The sequence below is a fragment of the Panthera uncia genome, chromosome D4 (assembly GCF_023721935.1).
Source record: "Panthera uncia isolate 11264 chromosome D4, Puncia_PCG_1.0, whole genome shotgun sequence".
Lineage (NCBI taxonomy): Eukaryota > Metazoa > Chordata > Mammalia > Carnivora > Felidae > Panthera > Panthera uncia.
In genome coordinates this window covers 82,239,986-82,266,614 of record NC_064807.1, presented here as the reverse complement: position 1 = coordinate 82,266,614, position 26,629 = coordinate 82,239,986, and the positions used below count along the sequence as shown (strand labels likewise).

Genomic DNA, 26,629 nt, shown 5'->3' with positions numbered 1-26,629 from the left:
CCTGGCCCCCCCCCCCCCCCCCCCCCCCGCGATCACCATAGTAACAGAGAGGGCGCTGCTCCGAGTTGGGCCCGCGCTCCGGCCTTGGGCTGTTCCTCAAGAGGTGACCAGGTAAGGTGGTGGCCTGTTGTCCCGCATGCTTGATGTCTGCTTTGAGCGGATCCGAATGCCATACACTCTCTTGAAAGGGGAGCAAATGAAAATATGTCAGAGGGAACTGTCTCGCGGAGGAGGGAAAGGGCCTGACATCCAGGACCAATTCAAGCCTTACAACACTTCACATACTCTGCAATTCTTGGTAATCCAGGGATTACTCCTTTGGCAGAGTTTGCTTTCAGCTGCCTCCAGATGGACCAAAGCTGCAAAAACGAGCTCTTTATTACAAAGATATGTTTACTTAAGGATAGACTAGATTTCACTCATCAACTTACCCCATCACCATGAGTCCTTTAATGGTGGGGTTCCCAGCCACAGATTTGCATATCCATAACGCCTTTGCTTCCATTGTTCTCTGTCTACAAATAGCTAAAACGCACATTATTTAGGGATCTAGATTTCAGCCGCTTGTGGACGCTTGAGCTTTCTTGTAACCTGATTTCCCAAAAGGCTTCAACATGTTTTCTCCATTTGAGTTTCGCGGAGCTCATCGTAAATGGGTTCTTTGGTTAGGTGTTTCTGAAAAGTCTTGTTCATTCCCCAAACTCAGTAAGCTGTCTTATCTGAAACCAAAAATAGGGGTATGAGATATGAAAAATGGCTCTTACTCTGCAGGGTTTAATGTAGGACAAGCAGTTCTTTACATGCCAGATGGATTCTTGGAATGAAGCAGGCTACTCGGTTCCAGGTTCTTTCCTTCATATGTTGTGTGTACTTTTAAATACTCCCCACTGCAAAGCTAATAGCTAACCTTATAGTTAGGCAAGCTAAAATCTTTACAAACTGCACAGCTGCTGGAGAGGGAGTTCCAAATAATCCACTCTGCTTACTTACTTCCAAAGAAGCCCCCTCATGTTCATTAATATTCTCTGCTCTTCTATAGCCCATTCATATGTCAAGTTTCTGATTCTTCTTTCAAGCCCCCATTATGGGTTACTCATAGACATCATTGATTGGGCTTTCTCTTTATTCTTCACTTGTTTTTCAAAGCTGTCACCAAATCCTTATGCATTTTTTGCATAAAGGAACAAGAGCAAGCAGCCAATCTTTCGTTAATTTTCCAATGCTGAAGATGTAAAACCACAGAATTCTGTCTGAAAGATGCCTTAACTTCTAAATTCCTTCCAGTTCTAAAATTCATTGATCCTGTGACTCACTATCAGGCCACCTTCCTGCCCTTCTTCTAGGCTCATAATCTTGACTAATCAGTCATGAGGATGAAGCTAATTAGCAATAGGGATTTATGGTTATTTCTAGCCCACTCCAAACAGTGAGTTATGTAAGCAAAGCAACATATATAAAAATGTAAATAAAATTAAAGAAACACTTAAGCAAATAAAGGCAATTGGGAACTATGGGCTATGTAAACAAACTGGAACATAAAAACATAAATTAGAATTAAGAAAACAGTTAAGCAAATGCCAGCAATTAGGAATAAAACAACTTGTTAAATGTCTAGCCCCCGAAGCTATTTTATGGCACACACCTCTAAACCCATGGTCATTCAGTGATGTGGAAATTTGATATCATAATTCTGCATTAAGTGCTTGGATTAGATTGACCTTCTGCTTGGGAGACTTCTTTCTCTTTTTGTTACTGTCAGTATGGGTTGCAGTAAAAGCTACAGGGTCCTAGCAAGGATTCCCTCATAGGTTCATTGACAATCACCATTGATTTAAATTGTAAATTCTTTTAGATTAATTTCCAAGCCCCAATAAACGGTGTCAATTAATTGCACATGTTCCAAGATCTTTTGTGCCTTTGCCAGTTTCTCGTGTAGGATGTTGCCTTGTCTCCGCTCAGCAATCTGAGTCACGTGGTTTGGTGCCTTCACAGATAATAGAATAGAGAACCTCCCTAAGTACCTGAATCCATCTTTGCTCTTTCTAAGGCAGTGATTATTAAAAAGTCAAGGGAAATGTAATTTACTTTTGGTGAGTGTACATTCATGTAAAGTTAACAGTGACAAAATGGTGAAAACCAAGTAGGGGCTCTCACATACCCATCCTTCCCCATAGGTTTATATTAACATCACCATTGCCTCTGTCATCAATATAGTGATCATCACAGCAGATGCCATTATTGAGCACTCTCTCAGGGCGGGACACTATGCTCTGTGTTCCCCTTATTTCATCTTATTTCAGGCTCACAACAGCCTTATCCAGGTAAGGTTATTATTAAATAAGGAAACAGAATGAGAGAGGGTAAGGAACTTACACAATACCACAAAGCCAGTAAGTGCTGGACCTTGAATTCAAATCTTGATCTGTGTGGCTGCAAAGCCCACCCTATGAAACACTGTGGGAAAAAAAAAAAAGTCATTTAATTAAGATTACTAAGTAAAAATCACAAGGCCTTGACAGGTGAACTGTAAATCAATGAAAATAATAATCAGTACCTAATAAAAAGAGAATGAACAACTCTGTTAGAAGAATCTGGATATCTTCGCAATGGAGAAGGGAAATGAAGACCAAAGCTCAGGCAGGCCATTCTTCCTGGCCATCTAGGACCCTGCCTTTTTCCCTGCCTTTCCTGCCATGCCTGCCTTCACTGATCTTCATCCGCTCTAACCTCTCAGAACATATTGCCTGACGTATGTAATTTATTACCATACTCAATAGTCCTGTGTTGTTTGCTCTCAATTCACCTGTTAGTTTTCTCATCTAGTTCATAAATATGTTTGGGCAAAGAATTTTGAGGTGTGACTATAACATGATTGATTTGACTTAAAACAAAACAAAACTTGGACATCTAAGAAAGATTAAACTTTTCCAAATTGCTGCTTTGGAGAAACTGACTAGATATTTACTTTCCAACACATCGTTGCTCCATCTCTTTAGAAATGACTCTTTTTTCTTTTATTTTGAGGGAGAAAGGGTACAAGTGGGGGAGGGGCGGGGGGGGGGGAGAGAATCCCAAGCAGACTCTGCACTGTCAGCACAGATCCTGAAGTGGGGCTTGAAACCACGAACTATGAGATTGTGACCCGAGCTGAGGTCAGATGCCCAACTGACTGGGCCACCCAGGCGCCCCTAGAAACGACTCTTCAGAAGTGGTCTTTACAGTTGCTAGCAAATGTGACATGTGACAAATCATCACCTTCTGTGGATGTATTTGAGCAACCAAAGAGTCAGTGGGATAATAGTGCACCATTCTGCCACGAGGTCCTTAAAAGAGAATATTTACTGAAATACATAATTTCTGCAAAGTTTAGCAGAAAGCACCATTTCTTTGTCCTTCCATCTCTCATAGCACCTAGTATAATACAGTCTCATACACAGTAGGCACTTGGACCTGACACTGTCTGTTGCTCACCCACATTTTTCCATGCTGATAGAACTGTGATTTTATTCCAATAGCAATGTGTTCAGTCTCAGTTATGGTCTAAATCAACTATGAACATCCTGTCCCCTGTCTTCTGTGTCTGTCAAGGCACAAGGATGATGGGATGACTTTCCTGATAAAAAATAAGGGACGGACATGACTCTTCTCTCCTTCCTTGCCTCTTTCCACTTTTGAATGTGGTTCTCGTTCTGGAGCAGTGGTGGCAGCCATCTTGTCACAATGAGGTGACAACATGAGGATAAAGATCAACAGAGTTTAGTGGTTTGTCTCTGTCTTCTCCCTCCTCCGAACCCATAATCCCAGTCTAATCGTGAGAAAAGCCCTAAACAAATTTCAGCCTAGGGATATTCTATAAAATAACTGACCAGTACTCCAAACTGTCAAGGTCACCAAAAACAAAGAATATCTGATAAACCCTCATAACCAAGAGGAGTCTGAGGAGCTATGACAACTAAATGTAAAGTGGTATCCTGGATTGGATTCTGGAACAGAAGAAGGGCATTAGGTAACAACTAAGGAAATCTGAATAAGCTATAGACATAAGTTAATAATAATGTATCACTATTGGTCCATTAATTGTAACAAATGTTCCATATTAACATAAGAAGTTAATAATAGGGAAACAGGGTGGGAGGTATTAGAAAACTCTGTACTACTCAATTCTCTGTAAATATTCCAAAATAAAGCATTTATTAAAAACAAAAATAAACATGGCAAGTGGGGCAGAAAGACAGGAAAAGCCTAGGTGCCTCCAGGCATTGTTGACTATCTGAACAAAACCAGTAATTGCTTACTCCCAGATTCCTAGTTATGTGAGAAAATTTAATTCCTATTTTTAAGTTCCTATTGGTCTGGGTTTTTTGCTTCTTGCAGCAAAGCTGATCTAGCACTATAATTACATAAAGAAATGATGGATGGAAGAATAGCCTAGCACAGTGCCTGGTATATAGTAGAAGCTCCTACAGGTAGATGTTATATAATAATAATAATAATTATTATTATTATTATTATTATTATAGCCTTATCTTTGTCCTGGATTCCTAGGAGGTGACTTCTAAAACATTTGCAATTAAAAAAAAAAATTTTTTTTTAATGTTTATTTTTGAGAGAGAGAGAGAGAGACAGAGTGCAAGCAGGGGAGGAGCAGAGAGAGAGACACACACAGAATCCGCAGCAGGCTCCAGGCTCTGAGCTGTCAGCACAGAGCCCAACGTAGGGCTCGAACTCACCAGCCATGAGATCATGACCTGAGCCGAAGTGGGATGTTCAAGCAACTGAGCCACCCAGGCGCCCTAAACCTTTGCAATTTCTTAAGTGAGAGGAGTGTCTCTTTTTTTCATGAGCCCCTTGGATCATACCTGAGTTTATGCTAACAAAAAGACTCAGGATAGGGACTGATCACCAGAAAGACCAACCACGTAATCAGAGGGTTGGGGCTCTGAGCCACTTCATTCTCCCAGGATGACAAGGGAGTTGAAGATTGAGTTCATTCATGTGGGCAATGAACCAACCAATCATGCCTTTGTAATAAAGCCCTAATAAAAACTCGGGACACCAAAGCTCAGTGGATCTTCCTGGTTGGGGAACACACTGATATACCAGAAAAATGATGTGCTCTGACAACCCGGGGAGAGAGCACGGAAGCTCTGTGTTCAGGTCCCTCTTAGACCGTGACCTATGTGTCTCTTCATTTGACTGGTTCTGATTTATAGCCTTTATAATGAAACTGTAATCATAAGTGTAGTGCTTTTCAGAGTTCTGTGTCATTTAGTAAATTATTGAACCTTAAAGGGTCATGGGAATACCCAAGTTTGTAGCCAGTTGATTAGAAGTGCAGGTAGACTGGGGAACCTTGAACTTTGGCTGGCATCTAAGTGAAGGGAGTCTTATTGGGCTCTGTATTAATTATCTATTGCTGTGTAATAAATTACCCCAAAACTTGTTGGCTTAAAACAACAAACATTTATTATCTTAGAGTTTCTGTGTGTTAGGAATTTGGAGCAGCTTAACTGGGTGCCACTGGCTTAAGGTCTCTCAGGAGACTGCAGTGAAGGTGACAGCTGGGGCTGCAGTCACCTCAAGGCTCATCAGGGGGAGGGCCCACTTCTCAGCTCACTCATCTGGCTGTCGCCAGGCCTCAGGTGCCCAATGGCTATTGGCCAGAGATATCTGTTCCTTGACCCATGGGCCTCTCTGGAACACAGCTCACAACATAGCAGCCAGCTCTGAAAAGGGTGAGAAAGCCAGAGAGCAAGAGAGAGAAAGCAAGATGGAGGTCAGTCTTTTTGTAACATAATCTCCTCAGTGACATTCTAGCACTTTGGCTGTGTTCTCTCTTAGAAAAAAGTTATTAGGTCCAACCCACACTCCAGGGGGGAGGATTATACAGAACATGCATATCAGGAGATAAGGGTCACTGGGAGCTGTTATGGGCTGAATATTTACACACACCCCCAAATTCAGATCTTGAAGCCATAACCTTCATTGTGATAGCATTAGGAGGTATAACTTTAGGGGACTCAGTAGGTTCAGATGAGATCTTGAAGACAGAGACCCCATGATGGGATTAGTGCTCTTATGAAAGGAGGAAGAGATACCAGAACTTCCTCTCCCTGCCTTGTCAGGATATAGTGAGGATATAGGATATAGGATATTGTCAGTCATCTGCAAGGGAAGAAGGCCCTCACCAGAGCCTGACCATTGGGGCACCCTGATCTCAGACTTCCTAGGCCCCAGCACTGTGAGAAGTAGATGTCCGTTGTTTAAACCACTCAGTCTGTGGTATTTTGTTATAGCAGCCCAATGTAAGATATGCATCTTTTTTTTTTCTTTTTTTTTGGTCGAGATGCCTGTATTGATCCCAGGACCTCATACAGGCAAAGATGGACATCATCCTGAAGGTAGCCCAACACATCTTCCAAATTTAATTCTCAGTGACAAATCTAATCATGGCATGATCGTTGCCCTCTTTCTTTCACTTATATTCCATGGGATCTACCTTTGCAATGTGCTTCCTGGCCAGGCCTTCAAGGTCCTCCATAAACTATCCTAGTTCTATGTCTCCAGCCTTATTTCCCACTATTCTTTTTCATACATTCCATGTTGTAATCACCCCTATTGCCTCACACTTTCTGGCCTCGTGCCATTTGGTCCTGCTATTCCCTTCAACGGGAATGCACGCCCAAATCTTACCAATCTTCAAAAATGCTGTTCAACTTCTTTCACATACAATGTCTCTATGGATGCTCAAAATAGCTCAAAAATTTTAAGACAAGTAATATGAACCCTACTTTATAGATCAGATTCAGAAAATAACAGCTGCTTACACTTACTGAGCACTTAGTTTGTGGCAGCCCTGTACTAACGGTTTCCCATACCTCATTGAGTTAAACCTTCATGACAACACTGTGAGTTGGGCATTAACGTCCCATTCATAGTTGGAGAAACCGAGACCTAAAAATGTCACATAACTTGACCAAGTTCACATGGCGGGTTAATGAACTACAATTCAAACAAGTCGTCTCGCTCAGCATCCTGGTAAATAACCCCCAGGCTTCACTGCCTTTGGAGTGGTTATGTCACTTGTCCAAGGTCATACATTATTAAGTGACAGTGGAATTGGAACTGGAGACTTCTGACCCTTTCCACCATATATGTTGCTTCCCCGGTTTAGTGTCACCTCGAGAGTCTTTTACAAGTCCTGAAAGGAAGGAAGTGCCTCATTTTTGAGTCCCCAGTATCACTTGGGTTCTTATAAATGTTACCTTTTTTTTTTAATTGTGGTAAAATATACATAACTTATCATTTTAACCACTTTTAAGTGTCCAGCTCAGGGACATTAAGCACATTCACACTGATATGCAACCATTACCACCATTCTTCTTCAGAACTTTTTTCATCTTCCCAAACTGAAACCCTGTCCCCATTAAATACCAACTCCCCATTTCCTCCTTCCCCCAGCCCCTGGAGGTCACCATGCTATTTTCTGTCTCTGTGAATTCGATAGCTCTGGATGCCTCATATAAGTGGAATCGTACAGCATTTGTCATTTTGTGTCTGGCTTATTTCACTTAGCATCATGTCATCAAGTTTCCCCCATGTTCTAGCATGTATCAGAATCCTTTTCCTTTATGAGGCTGAGTAATATTTCATCATATGTGTGTATCATATTTTGTTTATTCATTCATCCATCGATGGACATTTGGGCTGCTTCCACATTTTAGCAATTGTGAATAATGCTGCTGTGAACACAGGTATCCATGCATTTGAATTGTATCTTAAATACTCTGTTCCCTGAAGAAAAGATCTTTTGACATTCAACACCCGAACAACACTTCATATATAATTGATGCTTAGAAAATATTTTGTCCAATAAATGAATGAATAGGGTATCAAAAAATCACTATCTTGAAACAAGGAATTTGCTTGTATTTGAAATGTGCTAAAAACTTCAGAGAAGATCCAAATAGTTTCTGAAGAGTGTGCCTAGAGAGATTTTTTTTTGCAACTGGCACATAAATCCAGAGTTTCATTTCTTAAAAACAAGTGGTCCCACAGTATATTTCTTTTTCTCTCTCTAGCTTCTTGTCAGCACTAGGTTCATCTCCTAGTCCTGTTTCTTTTCTAGGCCTACAATAAAACTGATTTAAAGTAAAAGTTTCTTTAAGAATTATGCTCCAATATGCTGATCTGAAAATAAATTTTCCAAAATTATTTTTTTTTTTTACCCATAAGGGGGCCATCAAAGATTTCTTGGTGATATTATTTCCTAAGAACTTATACACAGGTTATAAACTTGCTTCTGTCAGGAGCGACTCAATGATACTCTTGATTATCATCCATTTTGAATTTCTAGGTCAGATTTTAATGCAGAAACAATTAAAATGGACTCATAAGGCCTTTTCTTTTATTATTATGGGTAATAACTTTGTGTTACCGGGGAAAGTACTGGTCAAGTGCATCTTTAAGATTTTATTTTTTAGGGGCGCCTGGGTGGCTTGGTCGGTTGAGCGTCCGACTTCAGCTCAGGTCATGATCTCATGGTCCGTGAGTTCGAGCCCCGCGTCGGGCTCTGTGCTGACAGCTCAGAGCCTGGAGCCTGTTTCGGATTCTGTGTCTCCCTCTCTCTCCGCCCCTCCCCTGTTCATGCTCTGTCTCTCTCTGTCTCAAAAATAAATAAACGTTAAAAAAAAAAAAAAAGATTTTATTTTTTAGAAACAAACTTGTGGATTATGTTCCCTATCATGGTCTTCCTACTATGTTACTGCTCATTAGTACAATAAGGTGGAAAGAGGAAAGGAGGTGAAACAAATAAATGATGCTTCACAAAACCATAAGATACAAGCAGAGAGGTTAGGTATTTGCTAAGATGAAATTTTATAATCCTTGGGAATTTTGGACAACTGTGATTTTTCATGGCAGTAAAAATCATGTTTTAGGTAGTTGCCCAGCATCAGATCCCACTTTCTTTTGAACTTCACACCTACCCCAATGAGTCTCCAAACCCACATTTCCTGCCCCAGGGCCCAACCCTCCTAGCCTTAGCTTATTGGACCAGGGATGAGCACTTGCCTAGAACTAAACCAATCCACTTCTCTTCTGGGGATTTCCACTTGCACCTGGAAGACCCTGACTTGTTTGCTGGCAACTTGAACTGGGGACTTGTAACCTCCAGACCTCTGGGTCAGTCATGTTTAGTCAACTGCACAGGGAGAAGTAGAGAAAGCCACTTGTAAACAGAACATTTGGGGAAAGAAGAAAGGGTGTGGCCTGGAATGAGGTGGGGGTTTGGGAGGCGGTGGGCAGGGAGCTGGACAGCTCCCAAGGTTCTGAAGGCTTTCCAATTTCTGGTTCCTATGGTGTTTGAGAGTCATTCAAGAGCCCCAGTCTTGACTGGGCCACTACAACCAGCAGATGGTTTAATTTTGAATCACATACGTATCTGCGTCAGGAGTTAGGGAAGAGGGTTAAGTCCAAGGTTGAAGCTGGGTGGTATCTGATCAGGGAGATCCTCAGGAATCTGGCTGGAAGAACTAGAGAAAAGCAGAGGCAGAGACACTGAGGGGAACTGGAGATTTGAGGAAAGGGGGATGAGTTCAGTTGTGCAAATGGAGCCTATGGAGACTGCAGAATGACCAGGGGTGATGTGCAGTGGGTGCTTGTGATTCCAAAGCTCGGGAGAGTGGTCTGAACCAGAAGGAGAGGTTTAGGAATTATTAACATCTCAATGGTATTAGCAGTCATGACAGTTAATGAGATCACACAGGGAGATTGTGAACAGTGAGACAAATGAGGGTCTGTGACAGAGCACCAATAATTTAGGGACAGATGGAGAACAAAGGAGCCAAATAGGACACTTGCGGTGGAAGAGAGACTAGGAAAGCATGGCAGCACAGAAACTAAGAGTGTTTTAAGGAGAGAGAGGTCAATAGATCAACTGAGTTAAGGTCTATGCGGTGTCCACTGGATTTAATGATATGAGCATTGGTGCCCTAGTGAGACTGTCTTAGTGGAGTTGGGGGGTGTGGTAGAAGCTTGATGGAGTCAACAGAGGAATGGAAGGTAGGAGATCTGCAGATGTGGGGAAGTGGGTGATTAATAGACAACTCTTTGGAGAAATTCAGCTGTCAAACAGAGGAGAGAAAGGGCAGGAGCTGGAGGGTGAGGTGGGGTTGGAGACTTTTAGGGGATCTGAAAGAGATTGAAAAATGTTACAATGCCCCACGGGTAGGAGCTTGCGGTACAAAAAACAGAGGTGAACCCCAACAAATAAAGCTCTGAGAAAGTAGAGATGCTGGGGTTCATGGCCAGGGTGATGCTGCCCTTGGTAACGATTCCTAAGGGAAAGAGGGGAAGAAAGCAGGAGGGAGCAGAGGGGGAGTCTGAGCTTCAGTGTAGCACTAATGACAGTCTCCGAGGACCCCCTGGGAACATCAGTGGCCCTGCAGAGTTGTCCCAAGTTGAAGCAAGAGGCACGGGCCTTTATGTTCGGCACTCACCAGTCATAGGATTCCAGCTTCCCTGCCAGGGAAGGGCATGACCTTGAGAGAGGTGGTTTTTCACAGGTGAGGCAATTCCTAAAGGGGCCTGACAGAAGAAGACCACCTCTAGATGGCACTCGCCACAACCAGGGCAAAAAAACCCTTCAGTGAAGAGGGATAGGATTGGGGGAGTATGACAATTCCTCTCTTTTACCAAAAATATAAAGTTTAAGCTCCTTGACCCCATGTTCAACTCCCTCTATTGTCTGGCCTCTGCCCACCACTCCAGGCTTCTCATCCACCTTATAGTACAGCCCTACTCCTCACTTTGATCCCTCTGTGCCATGATTCTGATTTCTCCGGGTCTTCCTTCAGAATCCGTCTCAGATGTCATTTTCGTGGGAATGCTTCCCTGATTCTCCCAGATAAAAGTAAATATCTTCCTTCACTCTCCTACCTTGTGTATATTTCTCTCTCTCTGTTTTGCACTTAATTACCCCATGTTGTCAGTTATCTCTTTCCCTGATTAGGCTATGAGCTCTCTGAGTGCAGGGACACTATGTGAATGATCTCAGTCCCCCAGCCCCACATGCTGGGCATAGAGGAGGAACTGAGTTACCATTAGCTAAATGAATATGTGAATTAATTTATGAATAGATGAATGAATTAATGAGCTGGCAGAATTTGGGCTTAGTGGGTACTAATCTGGAGGCCAGTGCCAGGGAGGGTCACTAGCCATCTAAACAATAATGCCCAATGGGCATGGTGAGCCCTAGTCTAACCCATCTTGAGTTGACAGCCAAGAGGTCTTCCCTGGTAGGTGCGAGCAGTAGGATTTCTGGATAAAACAATGATCCACAAAAGGAAGCAGCATTTTTGTTCTGAGAAGGAAGGAGAAGGAGGGTTGGAAAAGGATAGTGAGATGTTCTGTCTCAATGGAAATAAGGCTTCAGCTATTGGCCATGAGTGCAAAGATAGGTTATGGCCACAGAACCCTGGAGTAGTGTGGGCTGGCAGTGTGGGGCCCAGGTAAGAGCCTTGGAATAGGGTGTAATCCAGTACCAGTGGGTTTGGGAAAGGGAGGTGGCAGCAGGAGGACAAGTAGGTCCAGGACTCCCCAGGCACACTGCATGCTGGGCTCAGGAAGACAAATCCTAGGTTCATCAGATCCTGTTGGGTGTGGGGCTGGGTACTAATGAACCTGCTTGGGGTGGGGTCATTTCATGGTCTGGAAGGTTCTTCCTTCTCTACTTCCCTCCACAAATAATTGTTTTCTTCAAGTATTTTCTCATTTAATCCTCACACTACCCTTTAACACTGATATTTATTTTTTATTTAATAAACACTGATAAGAGAACCAACCATGTGCCAGGCACTGTTCTTACTAACAAATATTAATGGATTTGATGTTTACAACAGCATTGTGAGGTCGATAGGTACTTTTATCCTGTTTTACAGTTGAGGAAATGAAAATCCAGGGATTGAGGTTACATAGCTAGCAGTTAAGTGATTGTTTGCATTTTACACAACATAGGGGTTTATTCATTCATTCACCAACTAGTTACTGATAGCTTCCCTTGGAAGAGGCCCTGTGCTAGGCTGTATGATACAGTGCCAAATAAGCCGGGGGAAGTCCCAGCCTTCAAGATGCTCACAGTTTGGGTCTTGCATTCCATTCTGGTAAGGCTTGGTGATTGCAGATTCTTCATGGATGCTTCCTGCTTATCCGTCTGGAAATTCTTTGTCTTTAAGCCACCTTAAAGATAGAGATGTTACTCTCAAGCCCTCTGATCTGCTTCTCTGGCAAATACCTGGCTTGTTTCTACCCAGCTGGTTCCATATGAAGAAAGCACAACCCCAACTCTAGAAGTGAGTGGAATATGTGGTTTCCAGCCATATCTTCTTGGCTTTGTCCATACTGTCTCCTTCACTTGGAATGTGATCTCCAACAATTCATCCTTGCCAACCAACTTTGACAATAGCAACTCTGAAGAGAGCTTCTTTGACTGTCTCTAGCCCTACTATGACAACGCATTCAGTGTATGCTTACTGAGGACACTCTCTTAATTCTCACATTGACATTAATTCTCACAACAATTCTGTGAGAAAGATCTTAGCATCTCCATATTATACATTAGAAAAACAAAGCTCAACAAAATGAAAGAACTTGCCCAAGGTCCCCTACCTAATAAGCAGCAGAGCTGGGATTTGAACCCATATCTGTCTGATTCTGAAGACCAAGCTGTGTTTTTTTCTTTTTTCTGTTCTCTTTATTTTATTGCGTTAGAAATTTATTTCCTTCACATATACAGAATATAAAACCTATCTTCACGATGAATTATGCCTCTCTGCTCTCATTTTTTCACACAAAAATTAATGACCACTTCCTGAAAAAAACGGAAATAAATCCAGAAGCCCACACCCTTAACCAGGGCCCTACACCAGTGCTACTTAAGCTTTTGTTTCTGGAATCCTTGGATATTCCACAATTATGCAGTTGCTTATGGTCTTCAGTTGTTTCATGTGTGAATTTCTTGTCTGCTCAGCTTGATTTTTATCTCCTGTGATGCACACAGTAAATGCATAATAAATGTTTGTTGAATGAATGGATTTTACATGTATCTTGCTGAAATATACGCAGCTCCGTTTGATTCACTAGAGTGGCATACCCGAACAAGAAATAATTTTTCTTAATGTGTCCCTTATAAATTGAACCCGACCATATTTGATTAATTTCACATCATGCATTTTTATTGCACCAATCACTCTGGTATCAGGTCATATTTATTTTAAAAACAGATTCACAAAGGGTGCTGGGCTGGAGTGACAGTGTAAATATGTTAATAATAAAAATAATACTAAAGATATTTTACTGGAAACTCTCGCATGCTAATGATGAGTAAGTGCATTCTACAGAAATATGTTTGATTTACAGTGCAATTAATTTCAAAAAGATTCAGATCCTATACCATATCTTCTATACTTAGATAATGAAAACTAAAAATGAATATTCAGGCCATAAAATCAGACGAACAAAAATCACCTTGAAGACCTTTAGCATTTTAGTTAGAACAATAGCCCAATCACTGAAAATGATGCCATTGTCGGATCAAACGTGTCCAGATTAGGCAGATCCTCCTGGGTAGCTGCAGCGATTTTGCACTGCGCAGACCATGCGTGCGCCCTGTACAGCCCTCACGATGCAAAACGCCACATATTATCCAGTGACCCAAGAGCCCTGGCACCTTCAATCATGCAACGGAAGGCTTTGGGGGTTTCTCATGCAGGAGGAAGCAAAGTCTTTCATGTCAACTCGCATTGTGGGATGTGCGAGCATTTCCATAGTTAGGTATTTGGCCCCATCCTAGGATCCAGCTAAAAAGGAAATGCATTCTTACACCCTATTCAAACTGCAAGAAATAAAAAATGTGCTTCATTTGGTATTTCATCACTTAGCTCAGATGTTCTAAGAAAGCGTGCATTCTTATGCACACTTTGGGGAAAGATGCCCATTTTTGTAATAGGATTTATAAAGTTGACTCTGCCCGCTTTGTATCCAAGAGGGGAAGAAGCAGATGCTGCAGAGCCATCACGCACCACGGGGATCTTCCCGTCAGTGCAAAATGGTTGCGATTTTCCCTCATTTATTGAGGACAGATCTGCTGTGAGGTAGCAGACACCAGACTTGGAGCTAGAACTATTTTGGCTTATTAAACAAATCTTATGTATAACTTTGGTTAAAAAAAAAATACAAATTTAATTTAAAAAAAGAGAGAGATGCCAGCTGGAGATAGTGCCTTTTTATATTTCTCTGGCAGCAATTATTCATCTTAAAAGAAATACCGTCGAGTGAATTATCACCATTTCCGTTAAAATAAACCCACAAGCACCCAAAACAAATAGGAAGGGACTAAACGGGGCCTTTACAAAATCTCACCGCTCAGTAGCCAAATTATATCCCCCGAAGACCAGAATCACGGAGAAGAAAGTAACAGAAAACACAGCATAAGAGCTTTTTGTTGTGAGCTTTTCAGTATTATTTTACCTTTAATCTCTGTGCACAATTACTTTGAGAAACACAAATTTTTAATTTAAAAATAAAATATTAAGGTAATCTACATCAAATGAGAAAAATTGAAACAAAATAAGATATAGGGAAACTTGTTAATGATGCAGAAATGTTTTCTGGTTGGTTCACCATCAACCCCTTCCAGTTAGAAACCATCTTACTCTTGGGTATTCTTTTAAGGATCCGAAAAGGGGGAACGAGGGAGATGACTATTTACACCCAGGAACGTCTGTGTTTTCAAGGGATTTTTTTTCTTAAGTAGGCTCTGTGCCCAACATAGGGCTTGAACTCTCGACACTGAGATCAAGAGTCGGATGCTCTACCAACTGAGCCAGCCAGCCAGGTGCTGTAAGGAATGTTTAATATAAAACGATTAGTACAACTCATTGCCATTTAACCATCTCTCCCACCTGGTCTTCACTCTCTGGACATTGTTTTCTTTTTTTCCTCTGAGCAGCATGTTCCTTCCATGCTGCTTTCTGCATCCTAAAAGGCAGCAACGGCCAGCATGACCCATGTTTTACCCAGAACATGGAAAAATTAATACTGAACGTGTTCATGGTTTTTTGGTTTTTAATGATCTTGCCAGTTAAGAGAACTAACTTGCTTTTTCCCCACTGTGGGTCAAAACATTAAACTGAATTATTGAGTTGCCTGATTCCCCTGTTTCCATCCCCACCAAGAAGCAGGGGCAGGCCAGACAGGGGGTGAGTCCCACGGGACCGTGGCGGGGCTCTGGCTACAGCTGGGTTTTTTATGTGTGAGGTTGGAGGGCAGAGAGAGACTAGAAGAGCAAGTCTAAAAAAGGCTGCCATTTGAAAAGGCTTGTCAGAAGGCAGGAGGCAAAAAGCAGAGAAAGGGCAAACAAGAAAGATGGGACTGCCTTGGGGTTCCTGACACCGGGTGTACTTGCCCACCTCAGCCTGTGAAGCACCAGCTGGAGGGCCGGAAGTGTTCACTTAATGGGTCAGAAGAGCGGGGAGACAGGATCTAAACCACCAGCACATCATAAAAAAGAGCTAATCGATTACATCACAGAGTGGTAGTGAAGGGCCCAGGCTCAGAGGGCTCAGATCCAGCTCTGCCCTTACTGGCTGTGCTTTGGCAGATTCCTCCTCTATTCCAAAACTCAGGTTCCTCCCCACTGCTGTGACGGAAGATGGGGAATCGTTAGAATACTTAAATTAGGTTCCCATCTGCAAAATGGGAATCGTGAGAATATTTCATTCATAGGGGCAATTAGGAGGATTCAAAGACATCATGCTTAACAAGTACTTCATTTAACAGGGTACCTGGATGGCTCAGTCGGTTAGGTGTCCAACTTCAGCTCAGGTCACGATCCCACAGGTCACGATCCCACGGGTTCGTGGGTTCAAGCCCCACGTAAAAATAAACATTAAAAAAAAAAGTGCTTCACTTGTTTCTACTGAAGCATTACCAATTAGTAACCTCCAACCAATTTACTTACTTAAAATTGTAACTTATCCCGGATTTCCTGTTTTGTCTTCCTCCCAGAGCTCATACCACTCACTTATTTTAGGTATTACTTACAAAAAAATTTCAACATCATCATTCTCCCTCTCTTAGAATGTAAGCTCCTTGAGGGGAGGGTATTTGTCTTGTTTTGTTCACTGATTCTATCCCTAGTACCTAGGCACAGTGGCTAGCCAGGTGCTAATAAATTTAGTTGTTGAATAGATAAGTGTTGTGTAACATTATTATTACCATTCCAGGGTCGGAAACTCTTGACAACCCCTTAAATGGGAAAAAACAGGGGAAGGCAAATATAAAAAACTCTAGGTAGCTAATCATTTGTAAAACTTGCACGGAGTTCTCGGTGGAGCTTTCCTATTTGACCTTTCACATCAATCACACAGAGCATCCTGGAATCTTTAGGGCAAAGGTTAAAGAGGAAGGACAGAAGCCATGACCAGCTGAGATGTGAGGTAGGGAAGGGACCCAGCTATTGTGCTCATCCTGGGAGGGGAGACTGAGGCACAAAGTCTGGGATCCATCTTGGGGGTCAGGAACTAGTTTCTATGACTGAGGAGGGCAGCATATTTTCCTTTTAAAAGTTTATGTTTGTGATCTATTTTATGATTATGCAAGTAATATTGGGCTTTGAAATATTATCCAAAAGCTACAGATACCTCAACCCCCTAATCCTTCCCTAGAGAGAATCACTGTAGTTGTTTATGAATGTCTGTAAGCCTCTGCCAAAGCATTTGTAGAGATGTATAGATGTATGTGTATATGTATAGATGTATGTGTACGTGTGCATATTTTTTCAAAATATAAATGCTATCACACTCTATATGCTACTATTCAAATACCTTTTATCATCCTGTAATACGTGTGTTATATTCCTGTGTTTAACTTGCTGAAGATCTACGTCAGTTTTTAATGGCAGCAGGTGTTTTAGGTTAATGATGAGCAATTTAAAAAATAATTTTTAGCCCCATGTCAGGCTCTGTGCTGTCAGCAGTTAAGATACTCTCTCACTCTCTCTCTCTCTCTCTCTGCCCCTCCCTTGCCTGTGCTCTCTCTCTCTCAAAATAAATAAACATTTTAAAAAATGATAATTTTTAATAGGGTTATTTTTTTATAAATGGTTTTTAAAATATTTTTTATATTTTATATTTTATATTTTATATATTTTATATTTATATATTTATATTATATATAAATATATAAATATTTATTAATATAAATAATATTTATAAATATATTATATATAAATATATAAATATTATTTATTTAATAATTATTTTTTAAAAATTTTAAATTAATAATTTTAAAAATATTTTAAATAAATATTTAAATACTATTTAAATAATAAATATATATTATTTATATGTATAATTATAAATATATTATATATATTTATATTTATATAAATATTTTATTTTTATATTTTTATATTTTTTATATTTTGTATTTTATATTTTTTATACAATAGGGTTATTTTTTAATATTTTTTATAAAATGTTTTATTCATTATTTTTGAGAGAGAGAGAGAGAGAGAGAGAGACAGAGCATGAGCAGGGGAGGGGCAGAGAGAGAGGGAGATACAGAATCTGAAACAGGCTCCAGGCTCCCAGCTGTTAACATAGAGCCCAATGCGGGGCTTGAACCCACGAACGGTGAGATCATGACCTGAGCCAAAGTCAGACACTTAACAGACAGAGCCACCCAGGTGCCCAGATAGGGTTTATTTTTTAGAATACTTTTATTTTTAAATTTATTTTTATTTATTTATTTTGTATGGATAATTTGTCTAAGGTCACTTTATTTATTTATTTAAAAGTTTATTTATTTGTTTATTTTGAGAGAGACAGAGACAGTGTGAGTGGGGGAGGGTCAGGGAGAGAAAGAGAGACAGAGAATGCCAAGCAGGCTCCACATTGTCAGCCTGGAGCCCCATGCGGGGCTTGAACTCATGAAACTGTGAGATCATGACCTGAACCAAAACCAAGAGTTGGACACTTCACTGAATGACACACCCAGGCACCCCTTAAACTTATTTACTTTTTATTTTTTATTGCTTGTTAATTATTGAGAGAGAGAGAGACAGAGACAGAGCATGAGCCAGGGAGGTGCAGAGAGAGAGGGAGACACAGAATGTGAAGCAGGCTCCAGATTCTGAGCTGTCAGCACAGGGCCCGACACGGGGCTTGAGCCCACGAACCGTGAGATCATGACCTGAGCCGAAGTCAGACACTCAACCGACTGAGCCATCCAGGCGCCCCTTAAATTTATTTTTAAAGTTTTTTATTTTGAGAGAGAGAGAGAGAGAGTGCATGCGTGCGCAAACGGGGAGAGGGGCAGAGAGAAAGAGAGGGAGAAAGAGACTCCCAAGCAGGCTCCATGCTGTCAGCGCAGAGCCCAATGTGGGGACTGATCCCACAAACCATAAGATCATGACCCGAGCTGAAATCAAGATTTTGACGCTTAACCGACTGACACATCCAGGCACCCAAACTACTTTTAGATTTGCAGAAAAAGTGAGAAGACAGAACAGAGTTCCCATATGCCCTGTACCCAGTATCCCCTATTATTAACATCTTACTTACACTACTACAGTACATTTGTAAAAATGAACGAACCAACTAAAGTTGAGCTTAGTTGAGTTTAGCTTATTAGTAAATGGTTTAGTTTATTAACTGAACTTCATAGTTTATCCAAATTTCCTTTGCTTAATATCTTTTTCTGTTCCAGGATCCCACCTCGGATAGCACATTAACATTCGATAGTAGGCCTGCTTAGGCTCCTCCTGACTGTGATAGTTTCTCACACTTTCTCTGGTTCATGATGAGCTTAACTGTTTGAGGCGTACCGGTCAAGTCTGTCATAGGATGCACCTACACTGGGATTTATCTGATGTTTTCCTCATGATTAGACTGTAGCTATGGGCTTTGGGGAAGAAGACCACAAAGGTAAAGTGCCATCATATCAAGAGTGCATAATATCAACATGACTTATTACTGTTCATATTATCTTTGATCACCTATCGCTGAGGTAATGGATATTGATTTTATCCCTTGGGTTATAATCCAGTGCTACTTTATTTCTTTGGTGGCTCAAATTTTTCAGCTTTGGTCATTGGCTTTCAGTTGGCTCCTGTGTCCCCTTGATATACCTCCATCAATGTAGACTTTTTTTTAATATTTATTTATTTATTTGGAGAGAGAGAGAGAGAGAGAGAGAGAGAGAGCAGGGAAGGGGCAGAAAGAGAGGGAGACACAGAGTCCCAAGCAGGCTCTGCAGCTGTCAGCACAGAGCCTGATGCAGGGCTCAAACCCACTAACCATAAGATCATGACCTGAGCTGAAACCAAGAGTTGGATGCTTAACTGACAGAGCCACCCAGACTCCCTTAGTTGTTGTTGTTGTTGTTGTTGTTGTTGTTGTTGTTGTTGTTTTGCCAACCACTTCCTTACCTTCGGGCACTACAAGCTGCTCCAGGTTCGTCTTGTATGTTTCCTGTCCCAGCCCTAGAATCTGCCATTCCTCCAAGGAGCCCTGGTTCCTTTCATTGAAGAATGGTATAAGACACCAAGACCTTGGCACTAGGTCTTCTTATAGCGAGCATATTTATCTTTCTAGGAAGAATTAAGATGTCTATGGAGTTTCTCTTTCATTCAAAATGAAAATTATTAATTCAAAATTGCTATTATTGGGCCCGAAGGACAAACGTATATTACAAGAATTTATTATTTATTGGGAAAAGTATTCATCTTTTGCAGCCTACGTATATAGGACATTTTAGAATTCATGAAATGGTATCACGTGACCTACCAGGCAGATGTGATCATTTCCACTTCCTGAATGAGAAAACCAAGGCAGAGAGAAATGATACGACTCTTTTCTACCAGAGTCACACAGCTACACCAAAGCTAGAATGAATTTACTCCACTCAAAGCAACATTTTGTGCTGAAATTTTGGCAAAGAACCAGGAAAACAAAATGATTTATAGCTGCCCCCCACTTATTTCCTAGAGCCTTTCTCCAGCATCATATCCAGATTTTGCTGGAAATTATACACACTCATCGGTGCTTGGACAGAACAGATTCTCCTAGGTGAAGCATGTTCTGAGACTTGCCCCTTAAGAGAGACTCCCCTCAGAATTGCTACCCCTGTTCTGTAAAAGCAGAAATGAGTTCTTAGGCTATTTCCTAAAGCCAAACCAGGCACTCAGCCTCAAGTTCCATAGGGTCAAGCAGGTCTTGTAAATGAGGGTAGCAAACTACAGCACACCTGTCTTGATGAACGCTGGTGACAAGGAGACTGTGGACCCAAAGTTGCCACATCTTTCCAATTTTCCAAGAGCAGCAGAGAAGTCTTCAGCAGGCCAAGACTGTGTGGGCTGGTTTCAGCTTTCAAGCTACCTGGGTTTTTGTTTGTTTGCTTTTCGGTTTTTTTTGTTTGTTTTTACTTCTGAGCTAGCACTTGTTCATCACTGTTGTAGGCACTGTTTTTGCTCAAAGACAGTATTGAGTGACAGTATTCACACACTGTTTCAACAACCACTTACCTCATTTATTTTTCATTCGGGAAATATTATTGAGTATGTATCGCAATTGTCCTGGACCACTGATACAGAGAGGATTATTCTAAGTAGGGTCACTCCACATGTGTGGAGGAGAGTGTTCGCCTAGGACAGGTCATCAAATGATAATAATCCTAACTCACTGTCATACAAATATTTACTGAACATCTATGATTTTTTTTCTCCTGTGCTAGGCATCAGGCACGAGATGATGACTGAAATATGTCTCTGCTCAGGTTACTTCTAGTTTAGTAGATTGTCTCTCCATGACGTGGGTGAGCTGGGAAGATGATAGAATCAGGAAGGTTTTAAAATAACAGTATTTAGGGGCGCCTGGGTGGCTTAGTCGGTTGAGCATCCAACTCTAGATTTTGGCTCAGGTCATGATCCCAGGGTTGTGGGATTTTTATTTTTAAATATATATTTATTTATTTTGAGAGAAAGAGTGCATGCATGTGCACACGTACATTGGGGGAGAGACAGAGAAAAAGAGAGAGAGAGAGAGAGAGAGAGAGAGAGAGAGAGAATCCCAAGCAGGCTCCATGCTGTCAGTGCAGAGCCCAACTTGGGGCTCCATCTCCTGACTGTGAGATCATGACCTGAGCTGAAATCAAGAGTCAGTCACTTAACCGACCGAGCCACCCCAGCACCCCCAGGGTGTCAGGATTGAGGCCCGTGTTGGGTTCTGTGCTGAGCTTGAAGCCTGCTTAAGAGTCTCTCTCTCTCTGGGGCACCTGGGTGGCTTAGTCGGTCAAGTGTCCGACTTCAGCTCAGGTCATGATCTCGTGGTTCATGAGTTCAGGCCCCGCATTGGGCTCTGTGCTGACAGCTCAGAGCCTGGAGCCTGCTTTGGAATCTGTGTCTCCCTCTCTCTCTGCCCCTCCCCTGCTCGAACTTACTCTGTCTCTGTCTCTCTCAAAAATAAATAAAACATTTAAAAAAATTCAAAAAGGATTCTCTCTCTTTCTCTCTGTCTCCCTCTGCCCCTCTCTCCTTGAGTGTGTGCACATGCTCTTTCTCTCGCTCTCTTTCTCTCAAAGAGTTTCAAATAAAATAAAATAAAATAAAATAAAATAAAATAAAATAACACTATTTGGGGGCCCACCTTCAAATATCTAAAGAGATATTGCTCATGTGTTTTAAACATCAGTTCTTGTCTACTCAGGACAGGACACGAGGGGATTATCTTAAATGGGAAGAGGAGGGACTTATTACCTATCAATGGGGGGAAAACCTACCCGAAAGGATTGTGAGATGGTGATGATTTTGAGTAAGGATGAGGTTATTTTAGGAACAGGAGCTGCTGATTATTATTGGGAGCTTGGGGCTTCCAAGTCAGCCAGTTACTAGCTGTATGATCTTGAGGAACTGATTTCATCTTTCTCAGGGTCGGTTACTTCATTCGTTAAATGGGGATAAAAACAGTATTTATGTATTGGATTGTTGTGAGGATTAAATCATATTAGGTATATAAAGGCATCAGGTGTATCTGTGCCAGGCACAGAGTAAGGTTCAACCCCTTTTGCACTGCTGGTTGGAATGCAAACTGGTGCAGCATGGAGGTTCCTCAAAAAATTAAAAATAGAACTACCCTACGACCCAGCAATTGCACTACTGGGTATTTATCCAAAGGACACAGGAGTGCTGATTTGAAGGGGCACATGCACCCCAATGTTTATAGCAACACTATCAACAATAGCCAAAATATGGAAAGAGCCCAAATTTCCATCCACAGATGAACAGATAAAGATGTGGTGTGTGTGTGTGTGTGTGTGTGTGTGTGTGTGTGTGTGTATGTATATATATACATATATACATACACACACACACACACACACACACACATATATATATATATATATATATCCATGTGTATATACATATATACATACACATACACACACATAATGGAATATTACTTGAAATCAAAAACAATGAAATTTTGCCATTTGCAACAATGTGGGTAGAATTAGACTGTACGAGCTAAGCAAAATTAGAGAAAGACAAATATCATGTGATTTCACTCATATGTGGAATTTAAGATACAAAACATATGAACATAAGGGAAGGGAAGCAAAAATAATATAAAAACAGAGAGGGAGACAAACCATAAGAGACACTTAAATACAGAGAACAAACTGAGGGTTGCTGGCAGACTGTTGGGTGGGCGGAAGAACTAAAGGGGTGAGGGGCATTAGGGAGGAGACTTGTTGGGATGAGCACTGGGTGTTACATATAAGTGATGAATCACTAAATTCTATTCCTGAAATCATTATTGCACTATATGTTAACTAACTTGGATTTAAATTAAAAAAAAAAAAGAATAGATTTTACATTAGAGCTGAAAAAATCAACTAAAAAAAACTAACAGAGCCAAAAATATGGATTGTTTTGGGAACATTAAAATTAATTAATTTTGTTAATTTTTTATTCAGATATTTCCAATGTGTTCAGACTTAGGGTAGCTTTTCTAGAATTTATTACTGTAACCTAAAACTTAAGCAAATGCATTTTCGAAGATTAAGATGTAATTTTCAGTAACTTTATAAAGTAAGTTTTTTCTTAGCATTTCTTTGTGGTTGGCTAAGTGACATAATAATAAAAGCTTTTTAAAAATTAAAAAAAAAAAATAGGGCCACCTGGGTGGCTCAGTTGGTTAAGCGTCCAACTTAGGTCATGATCTCACGGTTTGTGGGTTTGAGCCCTGCATCGGGCCCTGTGCTGACAGCTGAGCCTGGAGCCTGCTTCAGATTCTGTGTCTCCCTCTCTCTCTGCTCCTCCCCTGCTTGCTCTCTGTCTCTCTGTCTCTCTCTCTTGAAAATAAACATTTAAAATTTTTTTAAAAAATTTACAAAAAAGGTTCAACCAATGATGGATGCTATTCATTTCTATCAATCAACGCTGGCCCTATCTGGGAAAAAAAAACAAACACCACCACCGCCCTACACATGAGCATAAGCTGTCTTTTGAGAGACATCAAAGACTGCTATGTATTGTGAGACTTACAGTCTCATTGAAAACACATGTGAACACTCAGAAAGTGAAATAAATATAAGATTAAAATAATAGAGTCGGGGGTACCTGGGTGGCTCAGTCAGGTAAGCATCCGACTCTTGATTTCCACTGAAGTCATGATCTCATGGTTTGTGAGTTCCAGCCCCACATCAGGCTCTGTGCTGACAGTGTGGGGCCTGCTTGGGATGCTTTCTCACCCTCTCTGCCCTTCCCCAGTGCATGTGCTTGCTCTTGCTCTCTCTCTCTCTCAAAATAAATAAATAAACATTTAAAAATGAAATAAAATGAAATAAAATAAAATGAAATAAAATGAAATAAAATAAAATAAAATAAAATAAAATAAAATAAAATAAAATAAAATAAAATAATAGAGTCAGCAGAGTGAAGTGGTTAAGAGCATAGAGACAATAAAATATGTGAGCACTTAGAACAGTGCCTGCCACCTAGGAATTATTTGCCCTTGACCGAGCAAAACCACAGTGTGAGCCAAGGTCAACTGGTAAGTGAAAGTTTCAAAAGCGACCTATAGGAATTCTCAGGTGGGAGAAATTGCTCCAAATGAGCGTGCACCAAACAGATGGGTAAGGTTTGAATGCACTAATCTGTAATACGCTTGATAAGAAGGATCTTGGTTTTCTCAAGCAATGAGCAATTATTCACTATTTGGATGTTCTAAGCTTTTATTTTTAAAACATTTGCTGGCACTACTTTGAATAACCTACTTGTCAGCTTCAAAGAAAGACACCTACGTTTGTTTCTGATATTTTGAATACGTCCCAGAACCAGTCCTCTATATTGCGATCGTGTTCTATAAACTTTACTTCATAGCAATTATAACTCTGCAGCACATTTAACTTACTAATATTTATTGAAATATTTTTAGCTGCAAAAACATTTTATGTTCACTGTTATTTATTAATGCCCTGTTTTAAAATATTACACATAAAATTTATTCCAGTGCACATTAGTAAATAAATTATGCTTGTAATTTCTAATGCATTTTTAATTATAAATTTATCCATGTCTACCTTTATTTATGATAGTGGTGTCTCACTGTTGAACATACTGTATGTTAATGGAGACACTGTTAATTATGCATTCTTAGAAGTTGCATTCGACAAAACATACGAGTCCGTTTTTTACATCCTCAAGTCCCGTTAACATCAATTAATTTAGGAGTTGGCACTCACAGTACTAGCTAACCTTTAGAGCCAGAAAAGATACTATTAGCAGCTGGTTACAGGGCCTGGACTTGGGGAAAGGACTACAATTATATATTAAGTGTAGCTAGAGAGATGCTATAGAATTCCAGCCAGATGTTTCATTTTCACCCTGAGTATCCAAAAAGGGATAGTCACCAGAAATAATATTCGCTCCCAAAACAACAGAACAAAGCTCAGTGAGTCTCTGCTGACCCCCAGAACTGATCTGTACCTAAGTAACATCTCCAAAGCGTTGTCTTAAGATTTTCTGGTTGGTTAATGTGGTGCTTCCCTTCCACCCACCAAACACAACTTATTGTAGACTATACCTTTGCTTTAAAAAATTCTTCACATTTATTTCATTTTAATTTGAAAAAAAACACTATATTGCTCTGAAATTGTACACTTCTTGGGAGCTTCCTTAAAAGAGTTTGAATGGATTTTTGACACCTAATTTACTGTTGTCCTGAAATTGCTTTGTACCATAAGAGTATAAATGCCTATGTTTTCCCTATGGGAGGAAAAAATATATTTCAAAAGGAGAGGAAACCAAAATTGGGGAAATAGCAGGGAAACATATTCACATATATAAAATATTAAGAACACACATTTGCAGAGAAACTAGAAGGTGCTTCTGTTTTCCCACAGCTCTGGCAGGGCTTGAAAGAGCATTACTTTCATCCGATTATGTTTACTCTTAGCTTGTTGTCATAGGCTTGGCAAAGTGGTATTTTCCATGTGCAAGTTCTGCTTATACAGAATAAGATTTTCAATTGTTTCAATTCATGTGTGTGTTTTGAGCATCTTTTCATTTAATATGCATTTTATCAACTGTTTATAGTGTTTTAAGATTTTAGTGTAGAAAAAGAAATAACAAACATTCCTTTCCTTATGGACTGTCAAGGGGATAGATGTATACTGAAAGAACAGAAAATGTGATAAATGTTGAACACAGAGAATGAGGCTCTTTGTGTGGCCTAATAGGGAGAGGTTATCTGGGAAAGCTTCCTGGAGGAAGCAGTATGTGACTTGGGTCTTCACGAATGAATAGACTATACTTAGAAATAGTTCTAATTGTGTGTGTGTGTGTGTGTGTGTGTGTGTGTGTGTGTGTGTTTTAAAAGCACATTGGAGTTTATCCTTTTATAATATTGCCACATGTTGTCTAGAAACTAAGATAGCCACTAGAGAGGACACAAGGTGCCCTGAGGGACATCTGCAGCCGTCTTAGACCTTCCAACCATTCTGGCTGCCATTGACCGGAAGGCAAGACTGGCAGAAGAACTGCCCACCAACCCACAAAATTATAAGAAATAATAAATGGTTGTTGCTTTAAGCCACGAAGAAGAAGGAGGAGGTGAAGGAAAATGGGGGAAGGAGGAAGGAAGGAGAAGGAGGAGGAAGAAGGGGAGTTTACTGAGTGGAAGGGGATAGGGCAACTGAGGTTTGAGCAGGAAATAAGGAAGCAAATGCATAAGGGACCTGATGCTTGCTGCCCATCATTGTGTGCCATGCCATCAGAGCTGGCATTTACAGAACAATTTCTGTATGCCAGACAATGTCCTAAGCAGTGTCCACACATCACATCATTGAATCCTCACAACAACCTAGATGAAGGAACTGAGACGTAGAGAAGACAAATAACTTATTGAAGCCCACATAGCCAAAGGGTGTCTTTGAACCTCTGTCCATTTCCCATGTTCCAGTCCTGGGGACTGGAAGAAAAGGAACTCTACCATGGCCTCCTTTCCAGTTGGAACTGAAGTCTATGAAACCTGATTGTCATGGGTGTGCTGCAGTACTGGTTCCTCTG

The 26,629-nt window shown here is 40.7% G+C and overlaps 1 protein-coding gene across 1 annotated transcript in view; it reads left to right on the top strand.

The window, feature by feature from the left end:
- The first annotated feature begins 90 nt into the window (after positions 1 to 90).
- Positions 91 to 26,629, top strand: part of MAPKAP1 (MAPK associated protein 1) — a 274,623-nt gene continuing 248,084 nt past the window's right edge. Inside the window, exon 1 of the mRNA XM_049628968.1 lies at positions 91 to 111. The gene's annotated coding sequence lies outside the window, so the exon portion shown is untranslated. The remainder of the gene's footprint in view (positions 112 to 26,629) is intronic.